We start from the raw sequence: 22,500 nt of genomic DNA on the forward strand, positions 1-22,500 counted from the left end.
ACAACACACACACTCAAAGCAAAGGAAAAGAACACCCTCAAAGATGAGGCGGGCCTGAGGCCGAGACCGGGTCGGGCCTACCCGTCTGGTGATGAGACGCGGAGCGGCGATGGTGCCTCAACTCCGCGGGCCTCGCGGGCAGTGTCTGGTAGGGGGTGGGAAAGGGGCCCCCTTGGTCGCACTATCTCAGCGCGGGGGGAAACAGGAGGGGGTTGCTGATGCTCGGGGTATAGAGGATTTCCACTCTGCCTCGAGTCCCGCGACGAGCGTCTCCACCTCGGCCAGGTCGCGCCGTCGGCCTCCCTGGTGTGCAGCTCCCGGCACGACGCGAGCACCCCCTCGTCTGCCCTCGCCGCCTCTCCACAGCTCCGTCCCCTCCGCTCCGACTCCAACGCACACGACGACGACCAACTCCTTCTTGCTTCTTCTTCCCAACTCCACCGCCCGCGAAGTCTTAACTTTCTATTCACTTGACTGACGAACGCGGTCGCTTATATAAGCCCCGTGGCTTCGCTCTCTCATCTTTGACCCCCTGCCTTCGACCTTTTACCTCGCTCCCCATTGGCCCGAGAAAAAGTGGGCGTGAATGCTTTTTGATCCATAAATTTGCATATAGCGATCGCCCTCCAAAGCCCTGGAGGCGGGGCCAAATCGCCCCTCGCTCACCGATTGGACGGAACAAAAGTGGGCGTGTGTCGTTTTTGATCCGTTTTTGAAGTGGAAAATCCGTGGTTTTGTACACGCTGTTCGGCGCGCGCCCTGCACGAGTCCAACACCGGTACCCACAGGCGGCGCAAGAACGGTGGCGATGCGACGGTTGCGAGGTGTGACGTGAAGCGGCGCCGCGGTGGGTGGTTGATGTTGTGGTTGGTGGTGGTAACAATGGCGGTTGGTCCAAAATAAAGATAGTAAAAGAAAAACGGCTATCCTGAAGAGTCGCAGCACGCATGAATAACATGTATTCCCACTAGACAACGGGTTTGGGCCTAACTACACATATACTTACCGAGATATCTCACCTAAGGGACCTGAATGGTGGTTTGCGAATTTGGTAACCACAACAATATATATATATATATATATATATATATATATATATATATATATATATATATATATATATATATTTCTTTCTCACCACTGACTCGCTCACTGACTGATATTAAAGGTCGTTACCTTCTGGGTGATGAAGAAAGCTGAAATTTTGTGTCGATGGATATCAAAGCCAGTACACCGGAAAAAATAATTACATAATCGCCGGACACCATCAATAAATGAAAATTAAAATATTAATAATTGAAAAAAAAAAAGAAAAGAAAAAAAATGCAGGTGAGTGACCCAAGATAATGGGGAAGCACGGTAATTCACTGAAAGGAGGTAAAAAATTTCACCCAAGTCTGTCTGTTTGTCTGTCTATGAGCAGGCTATCACAAAGAGTTGTAGATGGACTCGGACAAAACTTGGTGGGCAGGTTGGGTTTGTGAAGAGGATCAATTAATTAGATTTTCATGAGAATCTGGATCTGGATCCAGATATGAGAATAAAAAAAAAATAATTCAAGTGAGAGAGTGAGAGAGAGTGAGAGTGAGAGTGAGAGTGAGAGTGAGAGTGAGAGTGAGAGTGAGAGTGAGAGTGAGAGTGAGAGTGAGAGAGAGAGAGAGATGGGCCAAAACGATATACAGTATTCATGATATTTCAAAAAGTTATGGACGGATTATGATAAAACTCGGTGGATGGGTTGGGCAGGTGACAAGAACAAGCTGATTCGATATTTGAGGTCTGGATCCAGATGCGACCTATCAGTGGGATACAAAATGTAAACTGTTCAGCCTGTCGGAGGTGAGCGCTCTACTGAGTGTGTTCTAGTTTATTATGTGTTGTGTGAGAAACATTATTCCTTACGAGTAATGCTAAATTTTATCTCATCTGATGAGTCCAAAGTTTCAGTCCAAAATATGAATTATGTTTGACTGCATTAATTATATTGAGTATGACGTAGCTTTGTTTCTACATCTATCCTCGATGATTGATTTTGTATTGGATAAGAATACATAATACGTGACCCATTTGAGTGTTAGAAATCAAATGATTCCGGTATACATTCACAAGTTTAGATGTTCCACAATTTCGATAAAATATTGACTGCGTGGTATACAGTATGCCTTGTTGGGAAAGGGAGCTTGTTTAAACTCTGGTGTTCGATTTGGGTGATTTACAAACACCACTTTCGTTGACCTACAGGTTCTTTCACAGTAAACCTCTTCCCTCTGGTAACACATGTGCTCTGGTATCACATGTCCCTCTGGTATCCCCTCCTGACTCCTGGAGGAAACAGCTGGTTCTCATGGAGTCGATTTCGTTTGTGACACTGCAGCTTAAACTTCCATCTTTTTGTTTTGTATACTTTGTCGAGGCTCGTGGAAGAGCTAGTACTCATACACTGAACGGATAAAGACGCAACAGGACAAAAGGAACAGTTGAGAGAGGGGTGGGAGACACCAACAGCAGAGCCGAATGCCAAGACAGTGGCAGACGGATTAGGAATAGGGGGCAGGAGAGGATGCATGCGGAAGACAAGATGGAGACAGGAAGAAACTCTCAAGAGGGAAAACTGGAAATTTAGAAGGAGGAGGGATTGGCGGGGGTTTAACAAGGGTAGAAAAGATCATGGCTTTGGATTGGGGATGATTTGAGATGGTGGTGAATAGCTGTCCTGGAGGGATTTATTGAATGAGATTGAACAGAATGTGGAAGTTGTTTCCACAGGTGGGGGGGGGTGGGGGGGGAAGAGGGTCAAATGAGTGGAGGTGAGCAGTAATCCTGGATTTAGGTAGTTTCACCAGAAAGGGGTTGATGGTGGACCGTGTGTGGCATGCAGAAGCCTGGGTGAGACAAAGCACGGAAAGAGCGGAGGGTGCAAGACAGAAAGAAGGCGGAAGAAGACATAGTTGTCATTCATCACGTCTTTACAAAGCATGTCATGTCCCACACAAGATGAAGGCAAGTAAAAATATTTTTTGAAGGATCCAAGAAGATCTCAGGATGTCTGTCAATGTGAAACAGTAAAGACACAAGCTCAGGGTTAAAGCATAGCACCAAACATGAGCTGAAAATTTCGACAGAACAATGGCTGCACAACTATCAGCACCATGTGAGGCAGTAGGAGATTGGATTTTCATTTTGATATCTCCCAACCTGCTTGCTCCAAGAATGCAACACGTACCCCACAACCCACTTCAATCATCAACACATCCAGTGATAGGGTAAACAAGCCAGTAGGTGACATGGCTGGTTGCTAGACTAAGGCGAATTTGAAATATGTAGATAAGAAAACACATCAGATGGCATTTTTGCCGTTCGTTCTTCCATATAGGAACATGACGAGCAACTGTCCATTCACCATTTGTGTTCGATTCCCTAACCCCACGTTAGGGAATCCCAACGCAAACATTGGGGTGAAAGCATCTTGTAATATAATTGCATACTAGTCATACAGTTTTTGACGGATTGGGCTGAAAATTTTTGACAAAGAGGTTGATTATAGTGTGCATAAAAGCATGGAAGCCGATTTTTGATTTTGTAAAAAAAACATCTGTATAAAAATATTTTTCGGATTTTTTCAAAAATTTAAAAGTCCCATTGCTGGGCAATGGTGGCGTCCATAGCAACGGTGCTCAAAAGCATACAACTAGATCCTGGTATGAACCTACCTGTCAAGTTTCATAAAAAAACGGTTGACTACTCTGGCCTCCAGAGCTGTCCATTACATTGTTACAGTTGTGGAAATTCGCATTACATCAAAAAGAGTCCTCAGGTGAGATATCTCGATAAGTCCACGTGTAGTTAGCCCACACCCGTTGTATAGAGGGAATTTATGTGATCCATTCGGGCTGTGATCCTTCAGTTAGTCGTTTTTCTTTCTCTATTATTAATTTGAACAGAACAAAACAAACCAACAACGACGGTTGTGGGGTTTTCCCGCCATTTTTCCCTGCGCTTGGTGTGAAGGAAGGGGGGAGGGCAGCTCGCCGCCGATTGGTGGATGAACAGCGTGAGGCGGTCGGGGTGAGGGAACGCCCCTTTTCGGAAACCTTCTCGAAGGAAGGTGGAGCCAAAAACGGGGCGGGGCGAAGGGCGGAGCCGGCCCCTACAAAAGGAACGAACGAGTTGGTCTTCGGTTGAGTTGGTTCGGGGGGTTTTTGGTTGGTTGCTCATTTGGTTCGGAGTTGTGTGGACTTCGAAGTGAGCCTTCTGGTTCAGGTCGCGAGCTCGTGGTTCCTGCCCTGTTCGGCGATCCTCGCGCAAGCCCTGGGACCCCATGCACGAGCGCGGGAAGTAGTGCCGAACGAGCCCCGTCCGTTCCCCCAAGAGCCCCGTCCGAGCTGTCGGGCGGACGGCGCGAGTTACGCGCGGGATAAGGACTCGACGTGCCCAGGGAAGGCGCGACTTCCTTTTCTTTTAGGGTTTTGTGTAAATGTCTGTGGGTGGCACCAGTCCGTAAAGTAGAACTGTGTAAGTGTTGCCGTGTGCAAGTCTTATTCAGTATTAACTCTGCGTCATTCTTGCTTTTGTTTCTTTTGCACGAAAACTGTATGGCTGTATATACGTGCTTGCTTTGTGTCTGTGTGTGTGAATAAAGTGCTGCTTGTTGAACTGTTTTCCCGCTTCGCTTCGTCTTTTCCTTTTGTTGAACCTCCATCTTGCATCACGTAAGGGATTGATAGTGGGTTTAAAACGCCCGGTAATTAATCAGAACCGTCAAGGCCGACGATAACTCTGCTCGGTTTTCCCTGTAATAGCGGTTCGTGTCCGGAGTCGGCCTGTGGCGTGGTACGATCGCCCGGTCGACCACTCGCGCAGGTACTTAGGTTGGTCGAATTTGGCGAGCAACCCTATTCTGCACAGGTGGGCAATTGGCACGATCGTGGTGAGGTTAAACCCCCACCCGTGACTGGCTCCGGGCGATAGTTCCCGGAGGTTCACGGCTGAATTGTCCGTTCCGGTGGGCGAGGCGGCCGCGAATTCGCAACAATACAAACAAACAGACAAGCCGGTAGGCGACATGGGTAGTTGCTCGACTAAGGCGAATTTGAAATATGTAAATAAGAGAACATATCAGTTGACATTTTTGCCGTTCGTTGTTCCATATAGGAACATGACGAGCAACTGTCCATTCATCATTTGCGTTCGATTCCCTAACCCTACGTAAGGGAATCCCAATGCAAACGTTGGGGTGAAAGCATATAGTAGTATAATTCCATACTAGTCATACAGTTTTTGACAGATCGGGCTGAAAATTTTTTGACAAAGAGGTTGATTATAGTGCGCATAAAAGCACGGAAGCCCATTTTTGATTTTCGAAAAAAAAAAATTCGGATTTTTTTCAAACATTTCAAAGTCCAGTTGCTCGGCAACGGTGGTGTCCATAGCAACGGTGCTCAAAAGCATACAACTAGATCCTGGTATGAATCTACCAGTCAAGTTTCATCAAAATCAGTTCACTCCTCTGGCCTCCAGAGCTGTCCATTACATACAAACAAACAGACAGACATACAGACAGGTGGAAAACCTGAGAATAAGGGTAGTCTAGCGACCACCCAACAGACATACAGAGAGACGGAAAACCTGAGACTAAGGGTAGTCTAGCGACCACCCAACATTGTGAATCCTATCGCAAACTATTCATTACAACTTGTTGAATATGAGAAAAATAATTAGGGACACATCGCATGGTGTTGCTCCTGATGTATGCATTGCTCTATTCCAATGATATGTTTGAATTTCGTCATTTTGCAATGATTTCTACCTTGTTTCTTTACCTTATTGGCTTTGTGAGCAGTCCCTGCACTTTTCCTTTCAAAAAGAAGTAATTTTTTGATTTCATTAAAATGTCATCAGGTGGTGTGGTGATGATAATATTGCATAAAGCTTACTCAATCAGTCAATTTGCTCTTTTGGTTCCATGCTCAATATTCTACTTTACATATTACAGTTAAAATGTTTTGTATCTCACTCCTAACCTGCTGCAAGTGCAAGGTATTGTCGCATCAGGCACCCAGCTAACGCCGGGTGCTCTGGCACAAAGACCTCCATAAATGCCGAAGCGATATTCTAATCACCTCCACCACCGAATGTGGACAGAGGTTATGTTTTCACCCCTGTCTGTCCGTCAGTTTGTTTGTTTGTTTGTTTGTTTGTCTTTGTTTGCCTGTGAACAGGATATCTCAAAAAGTTGCAGACGGATTCGGATGAAATTTGGTGTAGAGGTTGTATGTGTGAAATTGACAAAAGGATTACATTTTGCTGAAGATCCGGATACAGGAATTTTTAAATTTAGGTTGGAAGCATGTGTGGAAATGCAGCTCAGGACAGAGAATGGATGGTGGGGAGGAGGCCAGGAGATGAGGGGATAGTGATGAAGAGTTGTCGCCGTCACTCTCAAAAACAGTCCTTCCTTGAGCGATGAAACAAATAGATGTTGCTCTCTCAAAAGTCCAATACCAACTGCCATGCGTATGTGCGGGTATGGCCTTTTCCTCCTCTAGGACTGACTTCATGGCAAACGGGTCCTGTTATTGGCCACCCATGGTCTGTGGGCAGCGCCATCTTGCACACCATCCGCGCCCTGCAGGGCGGCTCCACGTAGAATTTTTCTGTCCTCAGCCAGGGCTCCACAGCTTACTCACCCACCCTGGCCCGTTGTGTACCAGCCAAACAGTTTGTGAAAAGTGCATAGCACTTTCCCGTGCCTTGTGCCCAAGTCCTCAACCTGGCTTCACCTGTGCTGGAGTTTACCCGATTCTGCCCTGTTGTTTACAATCATTAACCAATTAGTGCACATATGACGAATGACTTTCTCCTGTCAGATGCCAAATGCAAAAGTAATTTTAACCTACTCAAGCACGGTCCATACTATTTTCTCCACATTCTAGCACTGAAACAACCCCACCCCTCACCCACCATCTGCAGCCCCCATTCCACATCACAGTATTCTTATTTCTATGTGGTCACAGTTAATTCGAGTCAAATCTATCCCAAAACACCATTCAATGCCATCACAAAGTCACGGAGACCTGTATGACATGTACTAAGTGCTTGCTATGCAGGAAACAGCACCCAAAATGGCAGTATTTGGTCTGCCAGTATTGTTGTAAAAACAATAAAACCACTAAAAAACCAAGCATCTCCTCGAAGGAAACACCAAACTTTACAGCCATAGTGAGAAGTAAAGACGGACATTGATGCTGCATGATGCGATTCTAGTTGAGTTTCCAGGCACACCGATTGCAATTAACCTCAATGGCAGAATGCCGTTACGGAATAGGCTGTCCTCATTACTGTCGGCATCAGGTTGTAGGGTGTCAGTGCAATAGAAGAGAGGAGAATACAAGGATGAAATAACACAGAGGAACCTTTGGCAACATTCGAACAGAAATATCACTTCACCAATGTCATGGTGAAACTTTCTTCCTGAAAGCTCTTAATTAGTTGTGAACCTTTGATGATCATGTGTGTGATTTCCAGTGCAGTTTGAGTGTGGAAGGTGACATGTCCGGCTGTGATTAAACAATGCTTTCTGGTGGAGGACATCTGTCATTGTGACATTTCTCACCCACGCGATTGCCTTGTTCGTTGGAAAGGCTGGAGGCATTTCAACCTCGATTCATGAAAAAGAAAACTTTAAAATCAAGAGATCATTATTTATTGATTTAATTGCAATGACTATTTATTAATACAGCACGTGTATAGAATGCCTTGAACCAAAAGTATCCAGTTAGCCTGTCGATCTTGTTCGGTTAAAACATCTCTATTTATCAATGAAAGAAACCTCACACCTTCTCTCAACCTATTTATTTGAGATCCTAAAGGCTTTTTAGTTGTACTGTTTACAAAGACATTTTCCTTTGTGAATATGTCCAATCTTGGCACTTTTGCAACAGCATGCCCCAGTTTTCATGACAGCAACAGAGTAAAACACCATTTATTTGTTTTGCAAATTATTCATCAGTTCATTATAAGGTGTTATTTGAACTAGACTTGCATATTAATATCTCCATTATCAGGATGGCTTCTCCCAAAGGAATTCAGCTGCTCTGGAATATTGGCATAAAGAGAGATTGCACATCCACACCGTGCAAGCACTGTTGACCTGTCAAAGGAGGAATTAGCCCTTCAATGGGTCTAATAAAGATGAACAAATCAAAAACTCAGCATAAACCATCAACATTTACACTGGTGTCTGTTTGTGAGTCTCCAATATAACTCATTTATACTGTTGTACAATGGAATAGCACCTAATACTCCCAAATAATAATTTTTTGGAATCACACACATCTCTATCTCTATCTCTATCTCTATCTCTCTCTCTCTCTCTCTCTCTCTCTCTCTCTCTCTCTCTCTCTCTCTCTCTCTCTCTCTCTCTATCTCTATCTCTATCTCTATCTCTCTCTCTCTCTCTCTCCTCCCACTTTGCAAGCACGTGCAATCGCAGAGCACTGTTGCTCAGTCTCTGGCGGTACGTGTGGAGCCTGTTTTGCTTCTCCTCTCTCTCTTCTTAGCGTCTAACGTTTTGTTTTTCGTTTCTGTTATAGATAGATAGATAGATAGATAGATAGATAGATAGATAGATAGATAGATAGATAGATAGAGAGAGAGAGAGAGAGAGAGAGAGAGAGAGAGAGAGAGAGAGAGAGAGAGAGAGAGAGAGAGAGAGAGAGAGAGAGAGAGAGAGAGAGAGAGAGAGAGAGAGAGAGAGAGAGAGAGAGAGAGAGAGAGAGAGAGAGAGAGAGAGAGAGAGAGAGAGAGAGAGAGAGAGAGAGAGAGAGAGAGAGAGAGAGAATGCCTGGTGTTGGCGCAGTGGTAAGGGCAGTGGCTTGGGACCCAAGAGGTCCTGAGTTCAAGCCCCGTTGGGACACTGAATTAATATATGTATGTATGTACATATATATATATATATATATATATATATATATATATATATATATATATATATATATATAACCAAGTCGAAAACACCAGGGGGTTGACTCAGCCTGCCATCCTTCCGAGGTCGGCGAAATGAGCACCAGTTGTACTGGGCCCGGTGTATGCCCTGGTTAGAATAGGTGTACCATATCCCTGTGTGTCGTAAGAGGCGACCAGGGTTGCGTCAGGAAGGGCATCCGGCGTAAAAACCTATGCCAAATCATGATGCGGACAACAAAACGAATTTCCATACGGGATCGGTCGATAGAGCGAAATGGAGACGGTTGGTCCGCTGTGGCGACCCCTAACGGGAGCAAGCCGAAAGAGGAAGAAGAAGAGAGAGAGAGAGAGAGAGAGAGAGAGAGAGAGAAAGAGAGAGAGAGAGAGAGAGAGAGAGAGAGAGAGAGAGAGAGAGAGAGAGAGAGAGAGAGAGAGAGAGAGACAGCACGGTGTGTTTTGGGGCTAACCACTTAAGGTGGTTCATATTAGTGGAACGGTGGGTTTCCCGCCTAGTTATTATTAAGGTTCTTTTCTTCTTCTTTCTGCTCTTTACTTGGGCTTATAACCATTACACTTTTCTTTGTTTGTTTTTTTTCTCTCTTTGTTAGTAAAATGGCGCGTAAAGTTCAGCAAGGTGCTGCCATTCACAACACCGACGAGGTGTTAACAGACAAGCTTCGTGACAAACAATGTGCTTCGTTCTGCCGGAAGGTGTTTTGCTGGAGGAAGCTCTCCTCCCGCTTGGCGAACTGATCGGTTGTGAGAACATTCAGGCGGCATCCCGAATGAACCAGAAGATCATTGTTTTCATCTCGAAAGTCCAAATCGCATAAGTTGTTGTGCCGAACGGACTCGTTCTGGGTGATGACCAGTATGTCCCCGTTTCATCGTGGGACACTCCGGCATCAAAGATTTTGTTCTCCAACGTTTTACCGACGCCGGCTGAGGAAGAAATTATTCAAAAACTCGGTCATTCTGGTACTGTGGTGTCGAAAATTATTAAATCTTCCATTTGCACCATGGATGGAAAGCTTAGACATATTGAAACGTTTAGATGGGTTTGCTATGTTGTTTTAAGAGATGGTGTGATGCAGTTAAATGTCTCTCTAGTGTTTAAAACAGCAAAACGTGAGCATAGGGTTTTTGCGGCAACAGAGAGGCTAATATGCTATGAGTTCGGAGCGTATGGCCACACAAGGCAATATTGTCCTCACGTGAAGAAAACCTATGCTACGGTAACCAGAGCAGGCCCTCCTGTGAACGTTACAGAGGATGTTGAAAACGAGTCACGTGTAGAGCAGGAGTCTGTGCCGGAATGCCAAGGTACAGCTAAGAATGGTGCTGATAAAGTTCATAGGCACAGTATAAATAATGAGATAACAAGTATAGCGGTTAATCATGTTAACGATGAGTCAGCCAATGTACCTGTAGGTTGTGTCAACGACACAGAAGAGGAGTCACAGCCTGCAGAGGAAAGGATTGTGGACATAGGTTTTTGGAAGCCTTTGAAAAGGTCCTTTTTAAACACTGAAAAGGAGGATAAGGGCAGCAAGGTGTTAGTGGTACAAGCAGAAAATATTCCCATGATGCTGATAGTGAGCAAAGTGGTGAGAGTAGGGCTGAGATCATGCCACCGACTCACGATGAAAACAAAGAGATTTCTGAAAGCAGACATCAAACCTGCAAAAGCAAATTAATCACTGATTGTGATATTAATGGCGATGTCTCCACCCTCCCACTTGAGGAGAATGAGGATGAGGAGCCTAAGGTAGACGATGATCGAGCAAGTAGCACAGAAGCAAAGCTTGCTGCTGAAGCACAATCAACTGACCATGATGAACCAGTTATAATGGCTGATGACCTTTCTTCCTCTTTGCTGGAAGCTTTGAGTGCATCTCAAGATAAAGAGGAGCATTCTGAAGTGGTTAAAGAAAATATTGTTAGGTTTGTGAAAGAAACCTTTAGACAACGCAACGTGCGAATCAAAGATCATTTACCCAATATTCTGGCCTTCATTTCAGCTGCAAAGCCTTTGCTGCAAGGGAAGGACTTTAAGGAACCTGAATTTCAGCACTTAAGGAAAGCTGTTACAAAGGCAAACAAGGAACTAAATGAGGAAAGTGACTTCATTCCAAAAAATAATCAATAATGGAATTGAACCTGATATCTCTGAATATAAATGGAGGTCGTTCCATCTTATGGAAAGTACAAACCCTTCAAGCAATAGAAAAAGCAAAAGCTGATATTATTTTACTGCAAGAAACCCATGCTATGAATACTCAGGTAGCTGATTGGGTGAAACTATTCAAGGGGAGGTTGTGGTTAAGCAGGTTTCCTTCACCTCGAGCCGGCGATGCCATCTGCCCAAGTCAGAGGTTGCGTGCTCACCAGGTTTCCTTCAAAGAAATCCATAAAGGGCATCTGATATCAGTAGAATTTCTTTATTACACTCAAAAGATTGTTATCCTAAATGTACATGTACCAAGTGACCCCATGGAGAGGAAAATCTTCTTTTCCATATTACGGGACGATGTAAAAACTTTGGATGCACCTGCTTTTATTTGTATTGTGGGAGATTTTAACTGTACAATTTGTCCTTCAATTGATAGGAATGGCCATGAACCACATGTTGCCTCCACGGAAATGTTCGAAGACACCATCAAAAATTACCGGTTTAAGGACGTGTCGAGGTCGCAACATCCACTTTTGCGTTGTTACACATGATGTAGATGTAATTATGGCATTATGTCAATGGCAAGACTTGACAGGTTTTACGTAAATATGCTAATGTTAAATGTTGTGTCTTCCACTCAAATTGTGCTGACTGTGTTTACCGACCACAGCCTAATCTCAATGTCTTTTAAATTACCTTTTCCACCCTGTGGTCGTGCTTATTGGTCTCTCAATACTCGTCTCTTACAAGACAAGGGTTTTAATGATGCCTTTTGAGTCGTGTGGGAGAAAATTCGTTCTTCTCGATCTCATCTTGATAGTCTCCGGTTGTGGTGGGATATTGCAAAAACCCAAATAAAACCTTTTTGCCAACAATATAGTCTATATAGCACCAAAAGGCAGTCAATATCAAGTGATCGGTTAAAACGGGAAATAGTATTCAGGGAACAGAACGATGATGAGGTTGGGAAAGACGCACGTGACCAATTAATATGGGCTAAGAAAGCATTGCTAGAGGAGATAGTATGGCAACAAGCAATAGGTACCTTGGTAAGAATGTGAATGAGCTATTTAACAATGGAGATGCCAAACAAGGAGTTCATTAAATTAGAGACTTCTGTTAAAAGGTCACAACAAATTCATAGTTTACTCACTCCCAATGGGTCCCTGGTAACCACACAGCAACTGATCAGGTGCACACTGCGGGATTTATATTATAACTTGTATTCCCCTCAGAACATGGACAATGAGGTGATGCAAGAATTAATTTCTGGGCTCCCGAATGTCAAGGAGGATGAGCAACGCGTGCTTGACTCTCCAATTTCGGCAAATGAACTTGAAACAGCTGTGAGGAGCCTGAAAGATGGAAAAGCCTCTGAAATAGATGGTTTGCCGGCGGAAATCTAAGACTTTTTGGAACATTGTGGGACCTAATTTACTCAACGTCCTTGATGAAAGCATACGTGATAGAGAACTTCCAGTGTCTTGCAGAAGAGCGGTCGTATGTTTACTGCCAAAATCTGGGAACCCTCAACTGGTGGAGAACTGGGGACCGGTATCTTTACTGTGTGCCAATTATAAAATTCTCTCAAGTACTTGCAAATTGCATGAAAACTTTTATCAGTTCTGTTATACATCCAGACCAAACTTATTGTGTGCCTGGAAGATCTATCCATGACAATATATTTTTGATGAGATATTATTTCGTGCAATAAGCACCTCTGTGATGATTTTGGATTACTGTTTCTTGATCAAGCTAAGGCCTTTGATCGTGTTAATCACAACTACGTTTTTTCTGTTTTCAAGGGAATGGGTTTTTGTGAAACCTTCATCTCTTGTGTAAAACTCCAACATTCCAATACTCATTGTATGTTGAAAGTTAACTGTTGAAGTCCCTTTCATATAAAGGTCGTACTCTTGTCATTAAAATTTGATTGCAACAAAATTGTGGCACAGAATCACTGTACTGCAGCCATCAAATCAACCAATTATGGCTATTCATCGAATGCTGGTAAATTTCTTTTGAAGTGGATACCATTGGCTACGACCTGAGAATACTGTACTATCCCCGGAAGGAAGGTGGCCAAGGTGTTAACATCTTTGGTCGGATTGTGGCCTTTCGATTGCAGTCTCTGCAGAGACTCCTGTTCAGTGAACAGCTAACCTGACGACCTTTTGTGTTTTTTCTCCTACAACAAGCTGGTAAACTGAGACATGATCGGAATCTGTTTTACGGCATGATCTCGAGCACATAAATTTTGTTTCTCTTTCTAAGTTATATCGTAGTTTGCCTGATATTTGGAAAGGGTTTGATGTCCATCGGCTGCTTGAGACATATAATTCTAGAATGTTCCTTCAATAACCCCTTTTTTTAAATAATTTTTTCCCCTGGTATTCCTCATATTTATGCCCCGATTCAGAAATTTAACTATGGAGGAATCAATAAGGTGTGTGACTTGAGAGGCATATCTGGGGTTAAGTGGAAACCTGTTGGTGTGGTAGCATCTGCAGTTGGTTCTAGATCTGTCCGACTTGTGGACCAAGTGGTGCTTGTAGTTATCCGGAAATTTAAACAGTTAAATATTGGCTGGGAAGGTGTTGGTATCATTGAGGATTTCCGGTTAAGCTTCCCTGAGATTAAAGTACTCCTTTCTTCTTCTTTTCGGTCGGAGATTGAACATCCCCCCCCGCCCCCCCCTTTCATCTTGTAACTAAGACTGGAATTTGGGATCGTCTTCGACAAAAGAAAAACTTATCCCATTCTGGAAGAACACGAATAGCGTTGTGGTCAGATCAGTTCGGGCCAGGCTCTTCCTGTACTCCACTTTGGCTTCATATGTATACCTTACCCATACATGGTGTATTAGCGGATATACAGTGGAGGTTGGCACATTGAGCCCTCCCCTCCAACACATTTGTTCACCATATTAATAATTCGTTGACAGAAATATGTCCTTTCTGTGATCAGAAGGACTTGTTTCATGTTTTTGTGAAGTGTTGTTGACTAACTTCTCTTTTTCTTCTACTTGATCATCTTTTTCACCAATTATCCTTTTCCTTTAGTTTACACGTGTTTATTTTTAGTGTACCCTTTAAACCGATATGTAAAGATGTGGGTGTTCTTTTAAATTTTCTGGGTGCTGTTGCAAAATATGCAATCTACAAATCTAGGGAGATTAAAATCGACAATGGTCACGGATCAGATGTTATCTCTATTTTAAAGGCTTTGTCTCAACACGACTTAGGTTGGAATTTGATTTCTTTTTGAGCAATCAAAATGTTAAACTTTTTGAGAGAAAATGGTGCATCACAAATGTTTTGTGTTTTGTGAAGAATTCAAAACTTATAATTTCTTTAAACCGAGATTTTTTTCTTCTGTTGAGTTCTGTATTATCGTAAATATGTATTATACTGTGTGTGTCTGAATGCAATAAATGAGGTTTCAAATTCAATTCTCTCTTGTCTCTCTCTGGGTCTTTCTGTGTCTCTCTGTGTCTCTCTGTGTCTCTCTCTCTCTCTCTGTGTCTCTCTCTCTCTCTCTGTGTCTCTCTCTCTCTCTGTGTGTCTCTCTCTCTCTGTGTCTCTCTCTCTCTCTCTCTGTGTCTCTCTCTCTCTCTCTGTGTCTCTCTCTGTGTCTCTCTCTGTGTCTCTCTCTCTCTGTCTCTCTCTGTGTCTCTCTCTCTGTGTCTCTCTCTCTCTCTGTGTCTCTCTCTCTGTGTCTCTCTCTCTGTGTCTCTCTCTCTGTGTGTCTCTCTCTGTGTGTCTCTCTCTGTGTGTCTCTCTCTCTGTGTGTGTCTCTCTCTCTCTCTCTCTCTCTCTCTGTGTCTCTCTCTGTGTCTCTCTCTGTGTCTCTCTCTGTGTCTCTCTCTGTGTCTCTCTCTCTCTGTCTCTCTCTCTCTCTCTGTGTCTCTCTCTCTGTGTGTCTCTCTCTGTGTGTGTCTCTCTGTGTGTCTCTCTCTGTGTGTCTCTCTCTCTCTGTGTGTGCCTCTCTCTCTCTGTGTGTCTCTCTCTCTCTCTCTGTGTGTCTCTCTCTCTCTCTCTCTCTCTCTCTCTCTCTCTCTCTCTCTCTCTCTCTCTCTCTCTCTCTCTCTCTCTCTCTCTCTCTCTCTCTCTCTCTCTCTCTCTCTCTCTCTCTCTCTCTCTCTCTCTCTCTCTCTCTCTCTCTCTCTCTCTCTCTCTCTCTCTCTCTCTCTGTCTCTCTCTCTGAGCTTTTTCTTCTTGACATGAAGTGAGTAGATATAACATTGGTCCCTCTGTTTTAGAGAAGCATGCTGGAAGCATGGCAGGCTGTTTTTGTTCGCCATGATACCAGTGCTTCCTCCCTTCAGATATTTTTAAATGAACCAATATTTTTGAATCCTTTTTTAATGGGGTTTGTAGTGACCGTTCTTTGATGCAAAAGTTTATGGATGTCAATGTTACCAGAGTTAAACATCTTCGGAATCGCTTTGTACAGAGATGGAAGTCAGCTGGTGATGTTGCCGTAGCCACCGGTGTGAGGTCCATCAGAATTATTGGTAGAATTTTCTCTGTGATTTTACGAATTTTTAAGCAAACTGGGTTAAAATGGGACCCAGACATAGAAGCTGCCCTCCCTTTATCCCAAATCTTTTAATTTTGTTTCAAGGTTTTACATCTTTTAATCAGATGGAGAAATCCTCTGTGTATGGTCTATGTATTATTACCCTTTTTCCAAGCAAACCTGCAGAGCCACAAGCTCGTTAGCGAGTGCTGCTTCAAGCCGACTGTTCTGCAACAATAAAATGGCATGTGATGTCCAAATAACCCATTGTCAAGTGCTCAAGAGATCTACAATGGTGGCTGGCACACAACATCTTACCATGCAACGTTTCGTCCCATCGCATGTGTCCTGTTAACTCGGATTCATGCCATTTTTTCAATACCCCTGAAACAGTTTTTCATACTTTTGTTGAATGGTCAAGGTTGACTCCGCTTTTTAAAATTTCATCACGCATTATTCAGGGGCTCGGCTTGTTTTTTTACGCATTGTGTCTTTATATTCGGTTTTAATATCTTTCATCAGTATAAAAGTGAATGTCTTTTGGCAAACTTCTTGTGTTCTGAGGAAAAACTTGCCATTTATTTGTCAAGGAAACATCAACTGCAGAACATTGACCTTTTAACTGATGATGTTTTAATTGTTTTTAAAGCATTGGTCACATCTTGTGTCCGTTTTTGAGTTTAAAACTTATGATCCTGTCTTGTTGGAAAAACGGTGGTGTGCTAAACAATCTTTATGTGGTGTAACTGATGGTGCTTTAATTATAATTCATTAAGAGTCATTCCTTCTATTGTTACCCTTTCCTCTTTCTTGTCTTTTCTTTGATTTCTGTGTGAACACCCTTCACCATGTAAAGTTGAATGTTCTCTTTCTCTGTGTGTCACTCTCTCTTTTGCATTTTTTTTCTCTGTCCGTCTCTTTTTCTTTCATTCTTTCTCTCCTTTCTTTTTCTCTCTGTCCCTCTCTGTCTTTCTCTCTTTTTTTTCTCTTTTTCTTGCTTTTTCTCTTTTTATATCTATCTCTCTCTCCATTAATGTTAATGTTTTTTTTTAATGTGTTTGTTTGTGCCATTAACCAGTACAATGACTGCATCTTTAACTCTTAGTATTGTTGTTCCTTGACACGACGACGCATAAAACTCACATTTCCAGACTTTCATTATTGTCTTCACTCAATACAAATACTTGTAGTCAAGGGAATCAGATCCATGGAGCATTGATGGATTCAAAAGCATTCAGTGTACATGATGATTGACACTGGATTTGGCTGCACATTCCTAATCTGGAATAACTTTGCAGAAACCCATGAGGCAGGAACCATTTCAGCCCACCTCGAATCAATTCTAAGCAGCTAGCATCACCCCCACCCCACCCAATCCCTTACATCCAGGGCTAAACCCAAGATGAAATTGTGTGGGTAAGTTATGCACTGGAAAAGTTGAAAGATCGCAAAAGGGCGAAACCTTGCATAGCCAGACGGAGATTACTCTGAAGGAAAAGTTCCACCCTGAGACGTCAGAGCCACCTCAGTGTTTGCTCATTGGCAGGTGATACTGAATGTTGATTGGACCCAAAGTAGAGTTGAAGAGGGATCACAGCTCAGGATTCAAGGAAAGGATTACCAGGATGTTTTCAGTTCTAGACCAAGGAATGTCAGCACGATTAGACAATTACGTTCACACCTCAGAGTGATTTCCAAAAAGAAGGCTGGTTGATGATAATGGCCTTGGGAGCTGATGGCCCAACATCTGGACAAGGTTCTGCAAGCAGAGGTAATATGCTCATGTTATACCTATGGCATATCTTATGTAGTCTACAAGGTCAAGAAAGACGCCACCATTAAATTGTGTGGATTATTGACAGCTGAACCGGGAGACAATTGGGATGTCTCATTTGCAAGATGCTGCACTTGCTGGTGGAGGCCTGCTACCTTTTAATACTGGACCTAACTATTAGATCCTGTTCAAAATGATTCAAATATTTTCGAAAAAAATATAAGAAAATGATTCAGAGAATGCAAAACAATATGGTTCAGGGAATGTTATAAGAATTTGGGAATAACATAATATTTCATTCAAGGTTGAAAGGATATTTAACATACTAAACATATAAAATACAACATTATTTGCAAGAATTATGAACTGCTGGAACCACCAAGTAAGGGGAAAAATATATTTCTGAATATGGAGGACAGTAATGTTGCATATGATTTTCGTACAGGATTGTATTTGTATCAAATCAGGAACTGGCTTGCCAGGCCTGATATTTCACTGGAGCTGATTTGGGTAGGGTTTGTAATTATTATTCTTTTTTGCTTACAGAGGCAAGGCTCGTGGAAGAGCTGAAACACTGAATGGATCAGGATGCAACAGGACAAAATGAACAGAATAAAGATAGAGGAGGGAGGGGGTGGTGGATGCGACACCAACAGCAAGGTTGAAGGATAAAATAGAGGGAGACTGGGATAAATAAAGGATGTGGGGGGGGGGGGAGGTGAAGAATAGGGATGGACAAGATGGATACATAAGCAAACTGTCAGGAATGAAAAAAATGGAAATTTGAAAGGAGGTGTGCATGTGGGTGTGTGGGGTTACAGGGGAAGAAAAGATGATAGTTTTGAATGGGGGATGATCTGAGACTTTTCTGCAAATAATAACGACAATACATTATTTTGATAGCTGGACAGACTTCCATCACCTTTTTAAGTTCTGAGATTTCTTAATTCAGGTGTTTATCAAAAATTACAAAGGCAAGAATTTGATTCAAAATGTAAACAGTAACGTCCACACATTCTATTCCATCAAAACAAAGAATCGTCTTTAACGAAATTGTTTTTAATCCACTAAAAATTACATTTTGGAAAAAATGAATCTATGTTAGAAAATAAGACATCAATCATATTACTATGCAAAATGCAATAAGAAATAATGATATCATTTAACTCAGGATTATAGACACGAAAAATGCTGATAAATCAATCATTTTATCCAAGTCTAAAATATGGAACTGATTTTGTGACGTTTGAAGGTTTGATACAACATTCTAACAAATTGGTCTCTACGAAAAAGTTGTCCATGCTCACACGGGATTCAAAACGGGGTAGAAATAGAGGGGGCAAAATTGCAAATGACATCTTCTGTCATCGGGCGGGCAAGTTGGAGGCAACAATTCCCATTTATCGCCAAATCTGATGCAATTTAAATGCTCTAATGGCACCAGGTGCTCCATTTGAAACCATTTCTTCAATATATGTAGCTTTTTGATGCCAAGGGAGATCAGGAGATAAAAAAAATTGTCTTGGTGTCAAAGCCAGTGACCAATTGCAAATTAAATTTAAGTTCAAAAAGCATGACAATAAATGTGATTACACCCGGTATCACAATATTCAACTTACATATTCTTCTTCTTATTCCTCATTCAACTTTATAAAATGTCATTATCAGTTATAAATCCTGATCATGTTGATTCCATTTGTTTTCCACATCGACACAAAGGTATAAACTTGGTGTTGTATCATTTAAAAAACACGTTTTAAATAATAAGCCTTCAGAGCATCGTGCTCGAAACCATTCAATTGCATCTGCCAATAAGAGCACAACAGTCTGGAGATAAAGGTCCTGCCCGGGATAAACATAACGTGTTCATGCTATTTCCTTGTAACATCATTTAAGCACATGCAATTACGTCATTTAAGCCTTACAAACACACAGGAGGTCAGAATGCACAATGAAGAAAAGATTAAGAGATGTGAAATACAGAATGATAAAGGCAAAAGAAAGAGATGTGGGGTTTAGGACGAAATCATTGGTTAGGGGCACAGCTATGACACTGATGCAGTGCTCCTATTACCAGTGTACTGGTGTTCATTTCACCAACCTCAGAAGGATGACAGGCTGAGTCAAACCCCTGTTGTTAATTCGGTGGCCAACAAGGCTCAAACTCAGGAGACCTACGATCCCAAGCCACCACCTTAACCATAAAGCCAACAGCAGGCTATATAATAGGTTTAGGGTGAAATGGAACTTTGGATATGCAGATGCTGGTAGTTGCTGGGGAGGGTGCTACAACATGCATTAGTCCAACATTAATGATAAAATAACTACCTGATTAACCACCAAATCATATATATATATATATATATATATATATATACATACATACATATATACATATATATATATATACATACATATATACATATATACATATATATACATACATATATACATATATATACGGTTCTAAAAACCACATGCCTGTTAGGCAATGGCACCCAACATACAGTGATCCCCAGACAGTTATTTCATTAGTATACGTGCAGTTAGATCTTCCCCTTATGTCTAATGGGTAAACAGGACGAAGTGCGTTGCGTGGGTCTTATAGCTCGGTCCAATTATATCTCTATCTTCTTTCCAACTCTTTCCTCTTATCCATGAAATAAGTCAAAGCAGGCACCCCACCCAGACGGCCACTTGTGAAAATCATGGTGAAAAACTCTCCACCACCAAGACTGTACGGGATGCGCGCAGTCTGGTGATAACTTCCACCTGCACTGTACAGGACGCGCAGTGCACCCATTCATTTGAATCTGAATCTAATAATTATATCTGTCTTCTTTTCAACCCTGATTTACATCCAATCCTTTGCTTCTATCCATGATACAATGCGAAGCAGGTGCAAATGCACGTTAACAGACACCCATGCAGCCGTGTGATAATTACCATCGCACGGTACAGGACTCGCAGGCCCACATCTTTATTCAGGTCTGTGCGCTGATTTACAATGACTTCTCACTGTCGACCTTCGGCAAAGGTCATCCCGCACCTTCTCGCACATCCACCTTGATGCTGTCACTACCAAGCAGAGGCATGCTGTACAGCCCAAACTGCTCGGGGTTGCGTGGTGCACAAACGGAACAAGCGCATTGACTAGCGCCAACTGCAGAGTGCCCGATCGAGCATGCTGGACTGACGAGACTCTCGGCCAGTCGCCGGAACACAGCCCGGGAGTTCGGTGTAAGGCTATTTGTGCCGTAGTGTTCAGCGCAAGACAATTCCGTGGCTCGGCCATGTTGCGCTGGATGTACAAATGGGACCACTTCCGGCTGAAGGAGCCTGGCAGCGGGAGCAAGGGTCCAATAGGAGCACACAATTCAGGTGATGTCACATCGCTTTGGGTCGTCACCCCACCAACCCTACACCATGAGGCTTATAAAAGGTGGATCGCGAAGCCATTCGCTCTCTGGGATCGAACTCGACATTTGCCTGTTGCTCATCTTCATCGGTGTGTGTGTGTGTGTGTGTGTGTGTGTGTGTGTGTGTGTGTGTGTGTGTGTGTGTGTGTGTGTGTGTGTGTGTGTGTGTGTGTCATGGCGCCTGTTCTAGCCTAAGTTAAGTGTTGTAGATACTGTACATCGGAATAAGTCTGCTCTCTGTCCACTTTTGTAAGGTGCTTGCTTGCCTTGTCGCACCCCACAAGTTCCTTACTATCCCTGCTTGCATACAATAATAAACCCATTCACTGTGCCACATATTTTTTCTCACCTGTTTGTTAATAAATGCTTGTGTAGAAATGTTCCCAACTTGTTTTAGTCTTTTCCTTCATTGATCCACCATGGTCCGTATTCTAGCCTCGCTGGGACTTTATCGCCCAACGATCCGTTCTTCTAGCCCAGTGGTTTTCAAACTTTTTTTAGTGGCTACCCAATTTCATAACCTCTCTACATCGCGCGACCCAAAAGATTCAAAACCAAATTCATAATATACAAGATAAGATTTCATATGACACAAGAACATTTACTGTTTACTTTATTCACCATCGTCATGTTTTCATAGACGAGTAAACGGAGAATAGCCAGCAGTATCCAAATAGTACATTTGAATGTTTCAGAAGTTTAGTCCGAATGACATTTAGATATATCAGTGAGAAGGATGAGCCTGTTTTTCAGAAACCATCTTCTCCATTCGTGGAGAAGTAGATGACAATGCCAGGATCATATCATGCTCCATTTCTAGGTGATTTCTGTACTTCGTTTTAATCACCACCATGGTGGAGAACGACTGCTCACAAAAGTATGATGAAGGATATGGCATGAGAACCTTAATGGCACGCCGTGACAGGATCGGTTACAACGGCAGCATTTTTCACCAGAATGTCGACAACGAATTCGTCTGCGCAAGAGCCTGCGTTCCTGAATCCTGCTGGAGCTGTACAAGCTCTTCCTGTGCTGTATCATCTTCATCAGCAATCGAGTCCAGTGGAGCCGTGAAAGGGTCTCAAACCACAGAAAAGGACTGCACATCCAGCTCAGGGAAATAGTGCTCGAACTGTTCAATGAGCGACCGAAGGTGACGTGCTATCTCCCTAGAAAGACTGTCGAGCTCAGTATCATCGTACTGGCAGGTCGTTAGATGCTCCACCAGACGGGGGAAAAGGCTGAAGCACTTAACAGCTGCTTTGTCTGCCAGTAATTTTAGAGTCGCCAGAAATCCGCTCATTTTGTCGTGAAAAATCATGAGGTTGGCGTCTCTGCCTTGGAGGGAGCGGTTGAGGACATTGAGACGTTCAAAGATGTCAACGAGATAGCACAGTTCTGACAGCCAAGAGCCTGACTCAAGCAATGCTACCCATGCCTTTTTCCCTTGTGTGCATAGGAACTCCTTCAGTTCATCCTTGAGCTCGTAAATGCACAGAAGAAGGTTTCCTCGAGATAACCATCTGACTTGAGTGTAGAATAGTAAATTGTTATGGTCGGCGTCCATCTCCAGGCAGAATAGCCTGAATAATCTAGTTTTGAGAGCGCTCGATTTGATGTGATTCACCATTTTTACGACTTCTGAGAGC

General features: G+C 42.9%; 1 long non-coding RNA gene across 1 annotated transcript in view; it reads right to left on the reverse strand.

The window, feature by feature from the left end:
• Positions 1 to 7,799: 7,799 nt before the first annotated feature.
• LOC147029326 (uncharacterized) overlaps positions 7,800 to 22,500 on the reverse strand; it is a 225,352-nt gene continuing 210,651 nt past the window's right edge. Inside the window, exons 6-7 of the long non-coding RNA XR_015055704.1 lie at positions 10,390 to 10,491; positions 7,800 to 8,149 (exon numbers count right to left, since the gene is read on the reverse strand). This is a non-coding gene — a long non-coding RNA (uncharacterized LOC147029326). The remainder of the gene's footprint in view (positions 8,150 to 10,389; positions 10,492 to 22,500) is intronic.

Source organism: Eptatretus burgeri, chromosome 3, assembly GCF_056783735.1.
Source record: "Eptatretus burgeri isolate ZD-2024b chromosome 3, Ebu_testis_v1, whole genome shotgun sequence".
NCBI classification, from domain to species: domain Eukaryota; kingdom Metazoa; phylum Chordata; class Myxini; order Myxiniformes; family Myxinidae; genus Eptatretus; species Eptatretus burgeri.